The sequence below is a fragment of the Ascaphus truei genome, chromosome 20 (genome assembly GCF_040206685.1).
Source record: "Ascaphus truei isolate aAscTru1 chromosome 20, aAscTru1.hap1, whole genome shotgun sequence".
NCBI classification, from domain to species: domain Eukaryota; kingdom Metazoa; phylum Chordata; class Amphibia; order Anura; family Ascaphidae; genus Ascaphus; species Ascaphus truei.
This window is the reverse complement of record NC_134502.1, coordinates 18988116-18997461: the sequence shown is the minus strand read 5'-3', so window position 1 is coordinate 18997461 and position 9346 is coordinate 18988116. Positions and strand designations below refer to the sequence as shown.

At 45.4% G+C, this 9346-nt stretch overlaps 3 non-coding genes across 3 annotated transcripts; all 3 read left to right on the top strand.

The window, feature by feature from the left end:
• Positions 1 to 1139: 1139 nt before the first annotated feature.
• On the top strand, positions 1140 to 1280 carry LOC142471488 (U4 spliceosomal RNA). Its single transcript, XR_012789448.1, has one exon. It is a non-coding gene; the product is annotated as a U4 spliceosomal RNA (small nuclear RNA).
• A 1016-nt stretch (positions 1281 to 2296) lies between these two features.
• On the top strand, positions 2297 to 2369 carry TRNAV-AAC (transfer RNA valine (anticodon AAC)). Its single transcript has one exon. It is a non-coding gene; the product is annotated as a tRNA-Val (tRNA).
• A 514-nt stretch (positions 2370 to 2883) lies between these two features.
• Positions 2884 to 2955, top strand: TRNAM-CAU (transfer RNA methionine (anticodon CAU)). Its single transcript has one exon. It is a non-coding gene; the product is annotated as a tRNA-Met (tRNA).
• The last annotated feature ends 6391 nt before the right edge of the window (positions 2956 to 9346 follow it).

The following is a 9346-nucleotide window of genomic DNA, read 5'->3' as shown; positions in this document are numbered from 1 at the left end:
AGGTAAACACTTGCATATTTAACTCTCGCTGGTTAATTTAGATATATTCACTGATCTCTTATTTATAAACATAAAATGTTATCTTTTATAATACAAAAGAGATCGGTTATTAATGGCAATTACAAATAATTCCCAAAAGATAGATTCACACAGAGGAATGACATGATGGGGAAAAATATTCAGAAAGATCAGAGAAAGTGTGTACCACATTCAGTCATATGTAACCTGAAGTAACTAATTAGGGAAGCTACAGAAATCATCAGTATTCGGGTCTACTAAGGTGCATACATGCGCATCTCTTTCCTGATAATATTGCAAAACAAAAAATTAACAAAGAATAGTAACAAAGTGAATTTTATTAGTGCCAAACATAAATGATACTTCTATTTCCAACACAAACACCATCAGAAGAGAATCAGAGGAGTGGTACTGTTAGAAAGTGATACTGACTTATTGCTGTATTTGTTTAATAAAACATATCTACTTTCAGTAAAACACAACAGAGTGAGATTTCTGTGGAAAAGATAATCCTCTACCCAACAATATACAAATCTCTTTCTCGATAGATTTCCCTAATCCTTATATATTTCAGTTTCTGCAAATAATTATTGCAGCAAATATGCAGCAAATACAACTGCAGCAGATATTTAATAGAAAACAGCAAATTATTATGTGTTAATATGGATTTTGTTTAATTTTGGAAGATCTGTTGATTTTTTGTCAATATCTAAATACATTTAAACTTAAAGACAGAATAAGCGAAAATAATGTGTTTATCCACCTTTGTATTTGTACAAATGTGCTCTTTATTAACTTTTCTCTAAACTATTGTTACTATGCAGCATAGTGAGCAAAATAAAGGAGCACCTGGAATAAGTACATATTGTTAATTAGCTTTATCTTCCTGCATTGTGGGATCAGATCTAAATGACTCAATGCTTGTTAGAGCTGAAGCTTTTACATGCAGATACAATGCAAGTGATAGTCTGGGGAACTGCAAGAGAGTCTTTATAGTTCCCACGTTAATTACCATATTAACTTCCACAATCCATAGCACTGAACCAGCTCCTGCATTTGGCTAGCCACCAGTGTAATGAGGGCTTCTTGTGGGCTGGTGGTTACTAGCCCAGTAGAAAATTAACTTTGCGCAGTGGCAGTATCATAGCCCATGAGGTTAATCCGAGGCGTGATTATTGCTAGTTGAAAACTTTTCCCAATACCCCGCTGTGATGACTTGCAATATAGTCAGCATTAGCAATTTTTGACAGTCTCACGAGAGACTGATCTTTGTGTTGAAATATAGATAATGCAATATATAGAAATAATACTGATTAACTGTTATTAGTGATAATGATTTATTCTAATGCATTAAATATTAGTTAATGAAGTATTGGAAAATTAATATTAACAAGCTTGAATTTGTACTTGTACTTTTATGGATAAAATAAAAATAATAATAGTATTTAAAACTTATATTGATAACACAATAAAGAAGTATTGATACGTTTCTCTAGCAACATCAGTTGTTAATAAATACAAAATCCAATGATTATATTAAATTTATGTACTTTATATGGGGCATAAAATGGCAATTATTACTCCAAGAAGAGTAATAGAAATAGGGATGTGTTAGGATTTGTACAAAGTATCCAATGTCATGTGCAGACATACTGACGGGAAATAATACATCACACACAACACAGACGTCTCCGGGTCAATCAACCAAACCTCCAATCAATGAGTCCAATGTATCTAGATGCAGAGTATGTTGTGATTAGGGGGAAGGAACATGTTGAACCCATTTAATTGACACATTGGAAGAGATACATATATATTGGGTTAGATATTGCTTATGTATCTTTTTGTGGAAGGTATAAAGTTGCTGATCTTCTGGCATAAGGGGTCAGTGCTGTGATGTCCCTGATCCATCTGCAGACCCCACAGTGCTGCGCTCCTGGTCCCGGACACAGTCACCCACTAATAATTACAGAGGGAGGGGGAGTGAAACAAACAGTTCTGCAGCCACACTGAGGTTTTACATTTTACCTGTGAAGACTGAGCATGCGCGAAGCTGGCAATGCCTGCTGGGAAATGTAGTTCCTTTGTGCCAGGATATAACACGGATCTGTGGGCACGTGTTTATATGACTAAGCGGAGGCGACTGTATCCTTCCCCCTCTCACAGCCTTCAAAACCAGCGAGCGCCTCCTGGCATAGGACATAGCACACTGTGTGAGAGTGAGTGTAAGAACTGAAACACACTCATCTCTACTGGTTAGAGGTGAGCTGCCAGCTTAGTTTCTGTAGTGTAGTGGTTATCACGTTCGCCTAACACGCGAAAGGTCCCCGGTTCGAGACCGGGCAGAAACAGCCTATTTTTTTTTATGTAGCTTGTAATTTAATGTAATATTGATTCAGGGAATGTGTAAGTTTGTTATGATATTTCTTTATTATGTCAATTGTGCCATCGTTTTTACTGCTTTACTACCAATAAAATACCAGTCAATGCACAGATATTTGTGTTTATATTAGAATTAAAATAAATGTTTCCAGCTTTGAGCTGATTATACTTAAATAGACTAAACTGTCACATACACATACAGAGCAAGATGAATATACTGCTGAGTCTGGCCATCTCCTCAGCACGTACACAACTTGAATATAATCTGTTATTGACCTATTTCTTTAATTTCGAAAACAGAACAAGAAACATGTATGTAACATTATTTGCTAAATTTTCCTATATGTATATTTATATAACGTCAATTGTAAATATACATATATTGTCTATTGCACACTGGAAAACAAATATAAAGGACATGAATACAATCTGCTCCAAACATGTGGGGTTGTCACAGACTACTGCAGGCAGGAAATCCAGTACAGCAGAGTGGCGCAGCGGAAGCGTGCTGGGCCCATAACCCAGAGGTCGATGGATCGAAACCATCCTCTGCTATTTTTCTTGTGTTACCAATTTTTATCATTTCAGAAAACAGAAATACACATTTCCCACAATATTTTCATATATATTTAAAAGTGTTTGTAAAATTATATATACGATCCATTAGAAACCAGAAACAATACAAACAGGTGATTCTTTGATTTAGAATCTGAAACAGAATTCTTAGAATGTTGCATGTTATGTTGCAAAGGTAAGTACTAGATCATTTAGTGTTTCAAGTCAGGTGGCAGAGGACGAGCCTCTTCACTCTTAGGGCTGTTCTATAGTGCGCGCGCTTGCAATTATAGATGGCTGAGGTTAGGTAGGGTGACCATTCGTCCCGGTTTTCCCGGGACAGTCCCGGTTTTTCGTGTGCTGTACCGGTTGCGTTATCTGTCCCGGGAATGTCCCGTTTTTTTGTGTCTGCGGCGGTGCGCGGCGATGGGGAGGAGGGGGCGGTGCGCGGCGGCGGGGAGGAAGAGGATGCAGAGCAGCCCGGCAAGTATTTTTTCTTACTGCCAGGGGTTGGGCTTCTGCAGAAACATGCCGGGCCGCAGGGGATTGGATGGAGAATACTGGGGGGCGGGGCTTTAGAAGGCCGGGCCGCAGGGATTGGATGGAGTATCCGGGGGGCGGGTCTTTAGAAGGCCGGGCCGCAGGGGATTGGATGGAGTATCCGGGGGGCGGGGCTTTGCCTCTCCCCGGCACTCTGGCCCTCCCTCTGGCTCCTCGGCAACCCGGCTCTCTCTCACACCCCTGGCTCCCCCCTCGCTCACCCCGGCACCACCCCGGCTGCACTCCGGCTCCCGGCTCTCTCCTTCAATCCCCCGGCTCCCCCATTCTCTCCCCCGGCACCACCCCGGCACCACGGCTGCCCCCCTCAATCCCCCCGGCACCACGGCTGCCCCCCTCGCCTGCACACCGGCTCCCCCCCTCGCTCCCCCGGCAACCCGGCTCTCTCCCTCCCCCCTCAGAGCCGCTCACAGCCTGCCGCCTCCGCCGAACCCGCAGCCGCCGCAGGCAGGCATATTTGGGGCTGGGGGGGAGAGGGAGATGCTGCAGGGGGGAGAGATGGAAGTGGGGGGGGGGGGAGAGGCTGCTTCTGTTGTAAACGCTGCTTGCGTGAGAGTGTGTGAGAGTGTGACAGTGTGTGTGAGAGAGTGTGACAGTGTGTGTGAGTGTGACAGTGTGTGTGTGACAGTGTGTGTGTGTGTGTGTGTGACAGTTTGTGTGACAGTGTGTGTGACAGTGTGTGTGTGTGTGTGTGTGTGAGTGTAACAGTGTGTGTGAGAGTGTAACAGTGTGTGTGAGAGAGAGTGTGACTGTGTGAGAGTGTGACTGTGTGAGAGTGTGAGAGTGTGACTGTGTGACAGTGTGACAGTGTGTGTGTGTGTGTGTGTGTGTGTGTGTGTGTGTGTGTGTGTGTGTGTGTGTGTGTGTGTGTGTGTGTGTGTGTGTGTGTGTGTGTGTGAGAGAGAGAGAGTGTGACAGTGTGTGAGTGTGACAGTGTGTGAGGGTGTGACAGTGTGTGAGAGTGTGACAGTGTGTGTGTGAGTGTGACAGTGTGTGTGTGAGAGTGTGAGAGTGTGAGAGTGTGACAGTGTGTGTGTGTGTGTGTGTGTGTGTGTGTGTGTGTGTGTGTGTGTGTGTGTGTGTGTGTGTGTGTGTGTGTGTGTGTGTGTGTGTGTGTGTGTGTGTGTGTGTGTGTGTGTGTGTGACAGTGTGTGTGGGAGTGTGACAGTGTGAGTGTGACAGTGTGTGTGTGAGTGTGACAGTGTGTGTGAGTGTGACAGTGTGTGCGTGAGAGTGTGACAGTGTGTGAGTGTGACAGTGTGTGAGTGTGACAGTGTGTGTGTGTGTGAGAGTGTGACAATGTGTGTGAGAGTGTGACAGTGTGTGAGTGTGACAGTGTGTGCAAGAGCGTGACGGTGTGTGCGAGAGTATGTGTGGGAGTTTGGGAGAGGAGGAGAGAGAGAGGAGAGGGGGAGAGAGAGGAGAGGGTGAGAGAGAGGGGGGGAGAGGGGGGGGAGAGGGGGAGAGGGAGAGAGTGGGAGAGAGAGGAGAGAGGGGGGGAAGAGGGAGAGGGGGGGAAGAGAGAGGGGAGGAGAGAGAGAAGGGGGAGAGGGAGAGAGAGAGAGGGGGGGAGAGGGAGAGAGAGAGGGGGGGGAGGGAGAGAGAGAGGGGGGGGGAGGGAGAGAGAGAGGGGAAAAGAGAGAGGGGGAAGAGAGAGATTGGGGGAAGAGAGAGAGGGGGAAGAGAGAGGGGGAAGAGAGAGAGGGGGGGAGAGGGAGAGAGAGAGAGGGGGGGAGAGGGAGAGAGAGGGGGGGGAGAGAGAGAGGGGGAAGAGAGAGGGGAAGAGAGAGAGAAGGAAGAGAGGGGGGAAGAGAGAGTGGGGGAGTGAGAGAGGATGGGAGAGGGTGGGAGAGAGAGAGAGAGAGGGGGAGAGGGAGAGAGGAGGGAGAGAGAGAGGGGGGAGAGGGAGAGAGAGAGGGGGGGAGAGGGAGAGAGAGGGGGAGAGGGAGAGAGAGAGAGAGAGAGAGGGGGGGGGGAAGAGAGATTGGGGGAAGAGAGAGATTGGGGGAAGAGAGAGAGGGGGAAGAGAGAGGGGAAGAGAGAGAGAGGGGGAGTGAGAGAGGATGGGAGAGGGGGAGAGAGAGAGGGAGAGGGGAGAGAGAGAGAGGGAGAGAGAGAGGGGGAGAGGGAGAGAGAGAGGGGGAGAGGGAGAGAGAGAGGGGGAGAGGGAGAGAGAGAGGGGGAGAGGGAGAGAGAGAGAGAGAGGGGGAAGAGAGAGAGAGAGGGGGGGAGAGGGGGAGAGAGAGAGGGGAAGAGAGAGGGGGAGTGAGAGAGGATGGGAGAGTGGGAGAGAGAGAGAGAGAGAGAGAGAGAGAGAGGGGGGGATGAGGAGGAGAAAAGGGGAGGGAGAGGAGAGAAGGGGGGGGTGAGAGAGAGGAGGGAGAAAGAAGAGGGGGGGAGAGATCGATTGATCCGTGGGGGGGTGATGTGAGATGCAGGGGGGGGGGTGATGTGAGATGTAGGGGGGGATGTTTAAACCAAAATCATTACAAAATATATACACATTGTTTATTCAAAAGTATGAGTTAATTATTATTTATTACCCCCACTTCTTTACACGTCTATTTTGTGATTTACCCGTCGAACATGTTATCCAGATAGGGGTTCCCCAAAATGTAACGAAATACTTAAAGGGTTCCTCCAAACAAAAAAGTTTGGGAATCACTGCTTTATACACACAAACACACACTGCAGCCCCCACCTCTATACACACAAACACACACTGCAGCCCCCACCTCTATACACACAAACACCCACTGCAGGGCCTACCTCTGTATACAGAAACACACACTGCAGCCAGGGTTGCCACCTTCTATTGAAGGCTAACGAGGAGATAACATTTTTTTAGATCTATTTATTATATATTTATTTAATTTGCCTTTGGCTGTATCCTCCCCTCCAAATTCCGTCAACATGGCTGCGCGACGTCACGTAATACACATTGCCATAACAACGAGCTGCTCCGTGACGTCACGCGGCATTAAGTTGACATATCAATGGGATGCATTATGGTGACGAGGCATCACGTGATGCCACATTGTCATGGCAACATGTCACCGCCTGACGTTAGTGTCTTGTTGTCATGGCAACGAGGGGGGGGGGGCGTGACGTGATGTACATTGTTTTAAAGTGCCCCGGTTTTTCATTTTTGTGTGTGTGTGTGTGTGTGTGTCTGTGTGTGTGTGTGCATGGGAGTGTGTGTGTGTGCATGGGAGTGTGTGTGTGTGTGTGTGTGTATGGGAGAGTGTGTATGTGTGTATGGGAGAGTTTGTGTGTGTGTATGTGAGTGTGTGTGTGTGTGTGTGTGTGTGTGTGTGTGTGTGTGTGTGTGTGTGTGTGTGTGTGTGTGTGTGTGTGTGCATGTGAGTGTGTGTGTGTATGTATGGGAGAGTGTGTATGTGTGTATGGGAGTGTGTCTGTGTGTGTGTGTGAGTGTGAGTGTGCATGGGAGAGTGTGTGTGTGTGTGCGTGCGTGTGCGTTTGCGCGTGCGTGCGTGTGTGTGTGTGCATGGGAGAGTGTGTGTGTGTGTGGGGAAGGGGAGAGTGTACACAATGTTAATAAATATTTTATTTTTACAAATATGTTTTTTTTTAATAATAAATAATTTACACACACACACACACACACACACACACACACACACACACACACACACACACACACACACACACACACACACACACACACACACACACACACACACACACACACACACCCTTCCCTGTCTGTCGGTCCCAGAAGCACGGACTGTATACGCACAGACACGCGTGTGCGCACACAGTATAGAACGGCCCTTATCTGCTTCTGGTTCCCCAACAGATCTCTCTTAATTTGAGAGAATAATTATTTAATACAGCACTGGAGCTTTGGAAATGTGTTGGGTTTTTATACTAACCTTCCTAAAAAATGGTTTATTAAGGCTTTGTATAATGGTGAAAAAAATCTCTACACACGTCCATCCTGACACAGGCCAAAATGCTATGAATTAAATGTTGATTATTTTTACAATAACGCTGCTCTTTGAACTATTTGGGTGTCTTATTTCTTAAAAAAATATTTTGGTAGTTTCAATATTAGGATTTATACATTCATATTCATAACCATTGCATTTTATTTATCTACATTTTTGAAATAGGAACAACGTCTAGTACAAATTTCGCAAGATCATTTATGCATTAAAGCCCTGCTTATTTAGTGACGTGTAATATTGAAAGGACCAATGGGAATTGTGCCTACATGACACAGTCCGGGCAACGGTGCCCCTGGTCCTTCCAATACTCCTCACAGGGAGAGGTGTCTGAGTCGAACAATTCCCCCCACCCCCCTGCAGGGAGCCACCTTCCCCACAATTGAGTCCACAGCCCTGCCTGGCTTGACAATGTCCCAAGCCAACTCACCTTATCTTCCCGGGATCTCCTTTGTGTGGAGATTGGATACTGGTATACCCATTCTCCACACAAAGGACAGCATATTTAAAACATTTAACATAGGTTAACTCCGGGTTCCTGAAGTGCTGGAGCCAGGCTACAAAATATAATATCAGCCTAATGTGGGCACTGTATACAGATATGGGACTATTCATACATGAATAAATAAATATATCCTATTGTTGACAGGTAGGGGTAGTGGCGGGCTTGACCTTTATTTTAGAGCAGCCAAATCTACCCCTTCCATCACACCTTCCCTTTAAGTAGAGGGCTCTGGAGTAGAAACCCCAGTGATTTGGTCTCCAAGATCAATGCTCAAAGGACAGAGCTTAGTCGGTCATGGATCGTCCTGGCGGGAAAGTCCATTGGCATTGCCGTGCTCGCTCCCCCACCTGTGCTGTATGGTGAAGTCATAATCATTTAAGGCAAGACTCCACCACAACAGCTTGGCATTATCCCCTGAAACCAGCTTCAAACAGCTCTGGGGATTATGGTCCACAACGACCGTGAAAGAAATACGTACATGTTGGGCTGGAGTTTCCAGAGGGCCAACACTATGGACTAGCACGTCATCTCAATCGTAGCATAGGCAGCTTCCCGATCTAACAACTTGCGACCACATCGGTACTCGCCTGACTCAGTACTGCACCGATACCAAAGTTAGAGGCATTGGTCTGCTTCACTGGTCGACAAATCACCCAAAAATCTTCTCGCCGAACAGAAAAATCTACTCGCCACATAGCCCTGCCCCACTTTTTAAAAAATGGAATAAATTCCTAGTAAGAACTAATAACAACATTCGTTTTTGACATAACAGTTTACTTATTGTATAACATTTATACTTTACTACAATTAATCCTTGTTACATAGTAACATAGAACATGAGATTAGAAAATGACATGCATACATAAAGTTTAACCAATAACAAATTTAGTCGACATACCTTTTCCTACTTACGATATATTGATCCAGAGGAAGGGAAACAAAAAAACCCTGTGACACATTATCCAATGTAGTTTCTTAAGGGGAAAAATTAATTCCTTCCTGACTCCAAGAATTGGCAATCGGAATATCTCCCTGGATCAACACCCTTCCTATGTTTTAGTAACAATAGTAAGAATAAACTAACTTTTTCTGCTCAAAAACATTCGTCTGAAGTATTTGAGTTTTACGGAAACAGAAATAAGTGGAATTATTTTTGTACAGTCAACTTAAATTAATTTGTGCTACTTGCATGGCCCTTCACATTGCCCCCCTAACCCCTGCCCCGAGTGCTTGACCGCGTGTAACAGCACAGACTGTAAAGCTTGTTACCATGCAATATAATTAACAGCAAGCTCTCAAATCACACCCCGCTCCTCCACCCAGAAATAAAGAAATCACGACATTTAACGAAGACATGTTG